A 12,127-nucleotide genomic window follows, 5' to 3' on the forward strand; every position below is an offset into this window, starting at 1 on the left:
TGGCTGTATGCGAACGTGAACGCGTAACTGAGAATTTGTTGGCAGTTTTAGCGACCATTCCATGGGTAATGGCAACAACAAATTGCGTACACTGCAGCAAAAGAAGTGCGTGTGGCTGGGGCGCTTGTATTCAATTACGAGAACGGTTAATCGATTCACCTAATCGCCGAAGGTGGGCGTGGAGGGAGAGAGGTGCTAGCGGTAAGGGTTAGGGGTCACCTGCTGGCTGGGTCGTCATCAATGACGTTTTTCGTTCGCCTCCCCATTTTCTGACCCCCATTGCGCTGACAAACCGCTTAGCTAGCTGGCATTTGTTTGGCCATCAGCGACAGGGAAAAGCACCCATACCTTTTCCAACCCCTCCCCCCTCCCATTTTCCAGCGGGCGGCACTTGTAGGGTATCTAGGGGGGGGGTCGTTTCTATGTGAGCACAAGGTGGGTTTGTTCCTGCCTTTGTGCGCATCAAGCGCATTTCAAATTGAATTTACAAAGTGCGAACGCGATGCCCGAGCACGCACTTGCCACCCATGGAGCGAAGATTGAGTTACCTCTGGTGAAAGGTGGTAGTGGAGTTATGGGGGCAAGCGCCAAAGCTCACCTTTTGTCTAGATGCGCCTGAAATGCCATTCATAAATTCCGAAAGGGCGGCAACTGGAGTCTCTTCGCTTGCGAGTTGCTCAATTGCAAAAGTGACAAATTTGATTAAATTATAGTGCTATTGCAAACCGATTTATCTTTCGCTGCACTCTGGTGTCGCTTGCCACCCACTCAATTAATTGTTTTTGCTCTTGGCTCTTGGCTTTTGCTCTTTGCCGTTGCCATTTTTGCGCACTCATCCAGGCACGCACATTCTGCACCCACACACACGTACGCAAATGTGGGGTACACGGATAAAATGACTTTGCATTTCCCATCATATGCTACATTGAAAGTACTACAATTTTATTATATTTTGAAGAGAAAGCAGTCAAACGTTCAAAAAAAAATGCAGCTGTCATTAAGATTTTGTGCAATATTTTAGAAATGAATAAGCTTTTAATAAAAGAGAGTGGAAAAGCTTTTAATAATTCCGGAAATTGTGTTTACTAACCATTTTTATATATTTTAGTTGTTCAATACAAAATAATTTGACTTATTTTGGCACACAGTAGGTTTCCTAGCCCAATAATTCAATTCAGTTTAAAAAAAGTTCCTTAAGATATAAAATATATAAAAAAAAAAAATAAATATATACCAGAAGCATAATTGTACTATCAAGTTCATTAAAAATTGCTAACTTAACAAATACAAGTAAGTCAGGTTCTTATTTAAACCTATATTTTAATGATATATGGCTTCAATAAATTTACTAATTCCAGATGTATTCAATTTTTGCAATATTTTCCTTTAGTGTATGAGAATGTTTGCGTGTTCTCCCCGATGTTGCCATCTATTTGTCTTCATCTGGGCCACAACTACCAAAGCTGCTCGCTTCCCATTTCATCTCATCTCGTCTCGTCTTGGTTCGCTGTCAACGTTCTGCTCGTTGACGTTATAAGTAAATTGTATAACGTGGCGTATGAGTAATATGATATGCATGCTTCGATTCCGAGCGTTACACTGTGTTCTCCTCCGTGCTGGGATGCTCCGTTCCGCTCAGCTCGTTGAAGATGATGTGGTAATCAGTTTTGATTTTATTAGCACAACAGCGAAGGAGCTGCCACAGACAGTTAGCTGTGTGCCACCCCAAAAATGAGCGGTAAGCGCCTTGAATCTTTTTTTACGATGTCTTTCCATCCAACTTATATGTGTTGCTCCTTCAACTTCTTGGCATGTCAAGTGGCACACATCAATCCAATCTTTCCCCAACCCCCCTCTCCACACATGGGTTATGATGTAAGATGCGCAACCCTAACGCTTGGGTCATAATTGTTAATGAAATTACGTTTACGTTTTTGACTGGAGCGGTAAAGTGGTGCGCTTAGTTGGGCTTGCCTTAATTAAATTTTGCTGGGAGACAATGGTGCGGAGTGCAAAACCGAAAGCCGGATTCAAATTCAAAATACAAATTTAACTCTTAAGCGAAATGTGTAAGACCCTAATTAATTTAATTTGCCAGCATTTTAGGATAATTGCTATTTATAGGTAAAGGATAGAAGACAATCTTAAACTATTATTCGCATTTAGATTATTTTATATGATCTCTGGGAATAATTGTATTTTCAATAGGGAAAAATAATTTAAAGCATCAATACATTTATTGCAAACATTTTATTAAATTTGTGGACCAAGTTCATCATTAATTGACTTGCCTACCATTAAATTGGCTATGAAAACTTTAAAATCTTCGTACTAATTTTCGTATTCTACCAATTTCCCCCGTAAGACAATTCCTCTTGAAATTCCATAAACTATTTATCAAGTGCATAAATTAGCATATCTCCACCTTTTGTTTTTTCAAAACTTTTGTATTTTAATACTCAATATTTTTCGGATGGTCCCCGTCACTAATTAAGGAACTGAGCACACACATTAATGATAAAACTGAGGCCAACTCTCAAGGTAAATGAGCCCCGAACAACAACAACAAAATAAGATGAACAACAAAAGACAAAAAAAAAACGGAAAAATAGTCCCCAAGAAGGCGTCATAAAAGGACCCGGGCAGGACATTAAGTAAATTAAACCAAAAAAACAAACGGGCAACAAAAAAGAAGAGTGGCGGAATAAATGAAAAAAAGGCAAGGGACATTTACACATTATTTTATAACATGGCCAAGACAGACAAATGACAGTTGAGACAAGGTGGGCAGCGAAAAGGAGGCGGGGCTGGCAATTGCCACACCAGATCTACTTCATGATAAATAAAATACACCGCAAAACATTTTAAAAGCCAACCGACAACACTTTCCACTTTGCTGCTAATTTAAAGTTAACACCAAAAAGTCGCAGCCACTAGAAAATGGTAAAAGACCCAAGAACAGGGGTGAAAATGCGGAGGACGGTGGGGGCTGTAAAAACTGAACGAGGGTTTCCCACAGCTGACGCTCCAACTGTCTTTTCGTTCTGGCCAACTTTGTCTGTCTCTGTCTCTGTCTCTGTGTGTAAGTGTGTTCGGTTTTTGGCCAGGACTACTTTATGGGCTTTATTGTTGTGCTTTTCTTGTTTTTCTTTTTGGTTTTTGGTTTTTTTTTTTCGATTTTTTTTTTACCTTGCTGGGGCAAGGTAATTTTTCTTAATTACCGCAAAATGTTTACCTTGTTGCTTGTGCCCTGGCTTTGGTGTATACTTTTCGGGTAGCCCCAGATAAGGTCCGCATCCCTCAAAACATCCCATAGATTGTGAGCCGCAGCGGAAAAGGTATACAATATTTTCGACAGCTCCTACAACACTTTACATTGTTATGGTTTGGTGTTTTTAAGCAGCTTTTCTTCGATTCTTGTTTTCACACGCCCTGGAGTACGGGGAAAAAGTAAAGGTGTTGCATACTTACCAGAGGCGACAAGCTCTTACAAACACACTCACACACAAAAAAGGGGGCGGACATGGGGCAAGGTGAATGTTGGGCTGCAAGGTAAGCCAGAGAGACCTACAAAACACACACTTTTTTCCTTCCAAATTGAAACTAATGTTCATAGCTGTGCATATTTCTGTTCTTGGGCTTGCCCAGAAAACTTGAACTTGAGTGCAAAAAATAAACAGAGAAAGAACATTGTCAACCTTTTTCCATTCATTTGCTGGCCAAGGGAAGGTAAAAGTGTGTTTAGGCCTTTTGTTTGGCTTTTCCTGCTTCTCTCTTTGCGGCGGGCGGACTGAGTGAGAAATATGATAATCAAACAGAAAAAATTACTCATACGCCGGTTGGGCAGAAGTTTTGCAAAACTTTTAGGCAATGCGATAAGGCGACAAAAGCCCAACTAAAAACAACAAGGCAAAAGTTTTGTTTGTTTTTGTTAGGGGTCCAGCTAGAGGGGAAATGGAAATGTTGGTTTATAGCGACAACACACCTTGATTAAAGAGTTAATTCAGTGATTTCTAGGGTCTACAAAAATGCGAAAGAAAGTGTCAAATTATTCAGCAACCCTCAGTCGAAGTTTGTAATTAAAATTAATGCGCAATACAGAAAGAAAAAACCACAAATACCAGAAACAACCACGGAAATCGGCTTTTGGCATTAAGCCGGAAAAAAGGAAGAGTTGGCGGCAACAAAAAAACAAATTTATTTTAGCATTAAAACAAAATCAACACACCTCAATGTAAAAATCTCCCCAAAGAGGCATAAAAAAGATGGGACATCAGCCCCGTGTTGCACAGATGCCTGAAAGAACCCAGTTGGGAGCGGCGAATAAGCAAAACATGTTACAACAAAGGACCAAAACATAATGAACAATAACAATGAGAGCCGCATAATTCCAAAGGCTGTTTATATTAGTTGCTCGACACAGAGATTCCCAGTGCTTCACTGTTTATTACGAAACTATTCGTGCATTCGTTGGTTAGCAACCATTTACGATTGTAGCTCACTTAGTGAGCAAAACAATGCTGACATTCCTACCAATTAAATATAGTTACAATTTAATAAGGCAAAGCTAACATGACATGCTTTAGTTTTATTTACTCATTATTAAGATTTAAACATGTTTAAAAATTAAAAAGCGTAATAAAAAACATATTTATCCCTTATTATTATTATTCAGTTACATTACTTTAAATATACCCAACGTCTTTTTAAATACCCCTGGATAAGATTGGTAAAAAAAGAGCAGAAATAAGTGCTCGAGCATAACAATAAAAGAAGCGGCACATTAAACAAATATTCCGCGGCAAAACAAAAACCAAAAAGATAATAAAAAATAATTCTGCAGAAGTTGAGGAGTAGGGGTAGACGCAAGATTTACTTTAAAATATATTTACATATGCAAATGCCAAAGGGAAGACTTGGGATCAGAGGAGTGGGTTGTGTCTAAGCAAGCATGAGAGTATTTGTAAATCTGACATAATTGCATGCCCATGTGTGTGTGCATGAGTTTGTTTTTCGGATTGTTTATTTTGTTTGCACATTTCGTTGGGCAAAGGAGCAAAAACTGTTTATGCATTTTTCATACACATAAGCAAATGCACAATAATAATAATAATAATACCAGCAGCAACAAAACAGCACAAACAGCCATAACAATCACAACGAAAATGCACAGCAGCATTGGGATCTGAGCAGTGACAACAATGCCTCAACAATGCCGGAGAACAGAGCCCCAAAACCCAACTATATTCACCCAGATCCAACCCACTATGGGCCATGCAACCAGTTTTTCTGGCCAAAACCCATTTTTTAAAAACCGTTAATACTAAGATCTTATGGCTGTTGTAAGTGACATGCGCAATTAGCAGCTTTATAACAAAACAATAAGAACAATAAGAAATTAAGAACATTTAAAGGAACATTTTTTGTGCTATGTGCTTGTGATTGCCAACTGCTTAAAATACTCGTGGTGTTCTTGTAGTTGTATGTTTTAAGTAGTCGTCTAACATAAAAAAATGTGTAACAAAAATTCATCTTTGAATAAAGAAATAACACAAATTTTAGCTAGTTTCAACTTAAAATTTGTTTTGTGTTGTAGATAATTCAATTCTTGTTCAAATGAATGTAATTTTAAAGTGTACTTTTAAGCACTTTCTTTCGAAAATTACATTTTTAGATCACATCTTGAAGTTGTAAAATTCAGACTATTTTTGTCTTGTGTAAGCCAGTCTCGATAGAACGCATAAAAAATGTTATGCAATAATCCTTGTAAGAACAATACAATTATATAAATATTATGTCAAGTCCTCTTTTCGAAAGAATAACTGCGCTTAGAAGGATACGACCACGATACTTTTGGTCAACGCTATATTATTTCGCCTTCGCACATTAATTTTAAGAAAAAACAAGAAAGAAAGCAAACTTCGGCAAGCCGAAGTTCATATACCCTTGCAGCTATCGCAAGAATTAAATATTTTTGAAAACATTAAAATTATTATTTACTTGCGTATTTAAACCATAATTCTGAAATATTTAACCATTGCTATATGTCGAAGAACTAAACAAAAAATTAAAAAACAGCAAAGTTATAATTTTTTTTCAATTATTTTTCCGATTGTTCCTATGGGAGCTATATGCTATAGTCGTCCGGTTTTGATGAAATTTAAACCATAATTCTGAATTATTTAACCATTGCTATATGTCGAAGAACTAAACAAAAAATTAAAAAACAGCAAAGTTATAATTTTTTTTCAATTATTTTTCCGATTGTTCCTATGGGAGCTATATGCTATAGTCTTCCGATTTTGATGAAATTTTAACCATAATTCTGAAATATTTAACCATTGCTTTATGTCGAAGAACAAAACAAAAAATTAAAAAACAGCAAAATTATAATTTTTTTTCAATTATTTTTCCGATTGTTCCTATGGGAGCTATATGCTATAGTCGTCCGATCCGGCTCGTTCCGACTTATATACTACCTGCAACTTTTGGGAAAGTTTCATGCAGATAGCTTTAAAACTGAGAGACTAGTTTGCATATAAACGGACGGACAGACGGACAGACGGACAGACGAACAGACGGACAGACGGACAGACGGACGGACAGACGGACGGACAGACGGACATGGCTAGATCGACTCTACTAGTGATGCTGATCAAGAATATATATACTTTATAGGGTCGGAAACGTCTCCTTCACTGCGTTGCAAACTTCTGACTGAAATTATAATACCCTCTGCAAGGGTATAAAAACAACAACATATATTTGTTTTAAAAAATAGAAAATTATATCCTTTGAAAAAGTGCTGGACCACGGCCATTTTTCGCAAATTTTTCTTAATTTTATTAATATAATATCAAGTCAAAAAATAAAACCGAAATATATAATTTTGTTCTTAAGTTATAAATTAATGCCACAAAAAGTAGTCGTTCAGCCCATAGTGCAACCGAAGAACTGCTAGCAGCAGTTCTACGGCGACAGCAACAACATTGATTTTACATTTCCGCCGCTTTGCCTGCTAACTTCCGCCGCCGCCATTTCCACCAGCACTACCACTACACACACTGAACTTGGCATCACAGAATTTTTGTTTTGCCTCCACACACGCTCACGAATGGTCACACACACGCAAAGGACGCACAACAAAGCTGCGCTGGTGTGGGTCTTTTCGGGCTGTGATTGCAGACAGCAGAACAAATGTGCGACAGATGCACTTCAATGGCAGCCAGCAATGTGCAACTAAAGAAGTCCTCGTAGCCAAGCAAACTGCGAATTTATGCAAGCCGGTCGCATATAAAAGGGTTTTCCTTAAGAATAAATGCATTATTATACTTTTTAAGACATATTTAATCATCAGGGTAAATAAGTTCAGAAGAATGCTAACATTTCAATAATCTTTTCTAGATTTTAATATTTATAAAAATATACAAAAAATCAAATATTAAATTAAGTCAACTCGTGCTATTTGTATATATTGTAAATGTATGTGCACTGCGTTGTGAACCTAAGCATGCCAAGCCAATTTTGAACTTGTTTAAAATGCCAGCATATGCAGAATAAATAAATATTCCGAAGAATTTGTGCACCAGGAGATTTTCGCGACCCAAGCAAACTGAAATTATATAAAGCTACTACAATATTCAACTATTAATCATAGTAAGCTATTTAGTTTACTAATTAATATAATGTTTTAAGCAATTTTAAATAATTTTAAATTTTAAGCAATAAACTAAATCTCAACAACTTCGTTTTGTTGCCGTTAAGTATGTCTGCGAGCCTTCTTTTAAAATACATTATTCAATTTTTATTTGCGCTCAGAACTCTGTAACTTTGCTTTGAGTATTCCGTCAGACAAACAGCGATTAATAAAGTGATTGCCAAAAGGGTTCACTCAACTGACGATCAAAATCACACCATTAGTAATGCCAAAGGGAGCTTGCACTTTTTCAGTTATTTTCAGGCCATTTGCTGTTACCGCGAGCAGGTAAAACATATCAATTTCCATATGCGTATGTGCATTCATTGCTGATAGCAGAGATGTGGCCACTTCAGACTTCCAACATGTTGCTGGCACACAGCTAAAAAGCGGCGAAACAACTTGAAACAAGTTGTAAAGAGCATGGTAGAGCAAACTGCAGTGGCAGTGGCAGTTGCAGTTGCACTTGCCTTTAGCTTTGGCTTTGGCTTTGGCAGTTGTTTCTAGTAGTTGGCAACAAATAAAACATGGTATAACTCCACCCCAAACGAGCCACAAACATATGTGGGCGACGGGTGCTTGGGTTAACTGAAGTGCTTACCAGGCCAACAGCTACAAGTTGGCTAAGTCGGTAAGCTCGAAAAATGCCAACAAGCGGCGCACCAAGGAACTCCTGCAGTTGACGAACGCTGACGAACTTGCTCAGACATCCTCGAAGGACCTCGGTTGCAGTTACATGGCTGCCTGCCTGCCTGTGTGTATGTGTGTGTGTGTGGTTGGAAATTAGATTTACTAGTTTCCCGACAAACCCCAAAAGTCTGCACTCTGCTACCCCGTCTGAAAAGTACCAAAAACTTCATCTAAGCCAAGGCAACTTTTAGCCCAAAAATAAAAACAAAAAATCATAAAAAAGATACGAAGTAAAACAAATGCTTGCGGCACTTTAGAGCTCGTATACCCCGTTGTACTATTAAATTTACCCATGGGAATGTTGACTTTTTGGCTTTTCAGGGCAGTTTTCAACACTTTTGTTGTTCTGCGCAGTAAATTGGTTGCACAAACCCAGCAACTGTGGATATCAATAAAAAATATTGCTCTTTTTCCCATCATATCTATGTTTGTGAACGACTTAATCACTTGGAAATATCAGAGACCAGCTGACTATATGGGTGGCTGTGGCTCTTACTAAAGTGTTACAAGTTTATGGACGTCAGCAAGAGGGAGTTAAGGAAAAAAGTTGAACGAAACGAAAACTTTTATTACGGACATTTGTGACAGAACAGCAACTTCTAAGTGGTTCAATTGGACTGGTCAGCTCGGGTCGCAATGCGGTGTTAGTTTTCTCAAAACTTTTATGGCTTAATTTCGCCATTGAAAATCAACTGAGATATTAAGAATTTAAACACCAAAATAGATAAACTATTTTCTTGAGCATGTGGCAAAAGATTATACGGATTATAAAATTGATCCAAACGTCATTTAAAATAAAATTAAAAACAGAGAAACGACCTAGATGAAGAAAAAGTTTAGTCAGTAGTTTTGTGTTGGTACATTTTTTATACTTTAATTCAAGTATAATAATTTAATATTTTTTATGGTTTTTATTGTATTTGTAAGTTGCCTCGGACTTTAATCATCATTAATTGTTTAAATATAAAATAATAAATATGAAGAAAACTGAGACTTTGTTTTTGTATATCCATCTTTTAAAAGCTGAACACCTAGAAGCTATATCCAAAATGATATATAAATAAAAACACAAAACCCATCTAAATATAGATAATATACGAGTAATATTCTGAAATGCTGGCGGAAAATCTAATTATGAGCCACCGTGGAAATTTTAGCACGTGCCTGAGGAGGCAAAGAAAAAAGTACGTACCTGATTTCAAAGAGCAATTACATTAATTTTACTCAAGAGCAACATGCACTCAACGCTAAACTTCATTGCAACAAAATTTCCGCACCAATGTGCAAAGAGTTCTGCGGCAGTAATGCCAAAGTGGAGAAGGTGCATCCGAAACCGAGACTGGGGATGAGGATAAAGCTTGAAGTGAGGCCTGGAGGCAGTGCAGCCATCGAGGAAAGTCAACCGCGACCAAAAGTGCCAAGTTCGTGTCTCAGTGCTCGTGTGTATCTGTGTAAGCGCCACGAGGTGCTAATGAGCTGCAGTTTGCAGTGACTGAAGATGTTAGCAGGCAGCCATTTTGCTGTTACCAACTTTGGCTCTTTCCCGTGCTGACAGCACTTAAAAGCTTTGTGCCACACACATACACTCGAAAAGAGTGGCTCCTTTATTTTAAAAATTCAACTAAAAGTATTGGCGGCTTAAAGCCAGAGTTGGTAAGGCATTAAATAAATAATAAGTTACATAAGTTTATAGTTACAGCAAAATAAATTAGATAGTCCTTTTGGAGTCAGACAAAAAAAATTAACGTGCGTAGTTTTTGTAAAATAATTTTGAAATAGGTACCTAATAGGTACCTACAAAATGTATATGCATTTTAAAGCTTATGAATTCTTCGAAGTAATCACGAAAAAGTTTGATTCTCCCTATTTTTTGAGCACTTTAAAGTGAAAATCGCGGTTAATTTGATATTAAAAAATATTAAAAAACAAAAAAAAACACTTCGTCATTACCTTCTAAATTATGTGATAAAGTAATGTTTAATTTTTCGAAAGGATCGGTTCAGTAGATTTTGAGTTCTGATGCTCACGAACTTAAAAAAATACGTTTTCGGAAAAATCGATTGAAAGTTTTTCATACGTTTGGGATTAACTCGAAATTTGTACAGAAAACTCTCAACATATTTTTGATTCAGAAAAAGAAGAAAAAAAAAGTTTAAAACAATGCCAAAGTGAGTATTTAATTATTCTTAAATTATGACTTATCTATTTCAAATGTTTTAATATAAAATGTATGACAACTGCTGCGTATTATCCAAAAAATAGTTGATTTTTCTTCGTGTATTCTCATTTACCCCCATATTTACCCGTCTCCTGTTAGGTGACGTGTGTTTATGCTGTTGATATTTTTGACATTTTCGTTTGGCATTTTTGTTATTGTGACTGCACTTTATACAAGACTCTTTGTTTCTTTTCCCTGCATTATTTTCATTTTTGTTTTAATTAAAATTTCACATGTCAACGATTTTTCGAAGGTGATTGTGTGCGTAGGTGGATTGCCACCGCCGCCGCTGCCAAATGAATGAGTTTCTCATTTCCTCAGCCAACGAGCATCCGCTCAATGTTTTCCTTCTTATTTCACCCCACACTCATGAATTTTAAAGGTATATTGCCATTGGGCAGAAGGAAAATCTGAATATGGTTGATCTGTGCAAAAATGTTGAAAGAATCATAATTTACAAAATTAACAATGGCGAAAATATGAGCTGCTGTTTTCTTGATAAAATTTATTTGCTATATATGATTTATCTCTGTTAAAAATTTTAAAAAATTGTATTGCCCGATTGTTAAATAAATACAATTACAAAAAATAATACTTCAAAACAAAATTTTCGCAACCAAATATCTAACTAAAAATATTATTTAAATTCTCATGATTTCTACGAAAGGCAAATAATGTCTTATTTTTATTTCCTTTAAAAGCAAGACCATAAAATAGTTAACTAAATTAAACCTGCTTATATATCTCATAAATAAATATATTATTGCTTTTGTTTGTTAGTTTTAATTTCTCACGGAAAAGCAAACTGTAACTTCCGCGGTTGCAGCATTAAATTGAATAAACACCTATTGCACCATTGTTTTAATTGGGTAGACTTCTAATTAAAATCAGTAGGTGGGCTGTAACCACGTTCACGCTGCAATTAATTTCAGAAGATGGTCTCAAAACACGAATAATAGTAGTGGGTGTGATATAGTCGGATCTTTTGCATGGATTTTATTATTTTTTCAATGTGCTGTCGTCGTTTTCCCGTCGGATGGGTGGCTGTCAACTGCATTTTGTGCTGGCAACTGTGAAATAACGGGCTTTGCTCGATCTACTCGCCCCTTGCCATCGGATTTTGTTGGACTTTTTTTTAGTTTTTCCTGTTGCCAATCTATCAAGTCCAAGCATCAGCCGACGCGTCATCTATCGATGATTTCGCTAACTGCGAAACTATGGCAGGCACCCTGTCATCGGATCAGCACCCTCGACTCCCACTGGCAGACCCACTTTCATATCCAGCACCCACTCGATTCCGTGTTGTGTCCTCAGGTTTTTGTTCCGCTGACATGATGCGCGTCAATTAAAAAACGGAAAATGGAAAAGTTTTACACGTTTTGACGATGATTTCCCTGAAAACAGCGGGAAATTCGTTGATCGGCTTTTATGCGTTTTGACGCTGCTGATGTCTCAGACAGTGCGGATTATCGCTTTATCCAACATTGAGAGCCATTATATATCACAGGGCATCGCTACAGATT

At 37.0% G+C, this 12,127-nt stretch overlaps 1 protein-coding gene across 1 annotated transcript in view; it reads right to left on the bottom strand.

Moving 5' to 3' along the window:
* Nucleotides 1–12,127, bottom strand: part of LOC108136058 (Ig-like and fibronectin type-III domain-containing protein 2) — an 86,782-nt gene that overhangs the window by 21,636 nt on the left and 53,019 nt on the right.

Source organism: Drosophila elegans, unplaced genomic scaffold (genome assembly GCF_018152505.1).
Source record: "Drosophila elegans isolate 14027-0461.03 unplaced genomic scaffold, ASM1815250v1 contig_208, whole genome shotgun sequence".
Lineage (NCBI taxonomy): Eukaryota > Metazoa > Arthropoda > Insecta > Diptera > Drosophilidae > Drosophila > Drosophila elegans.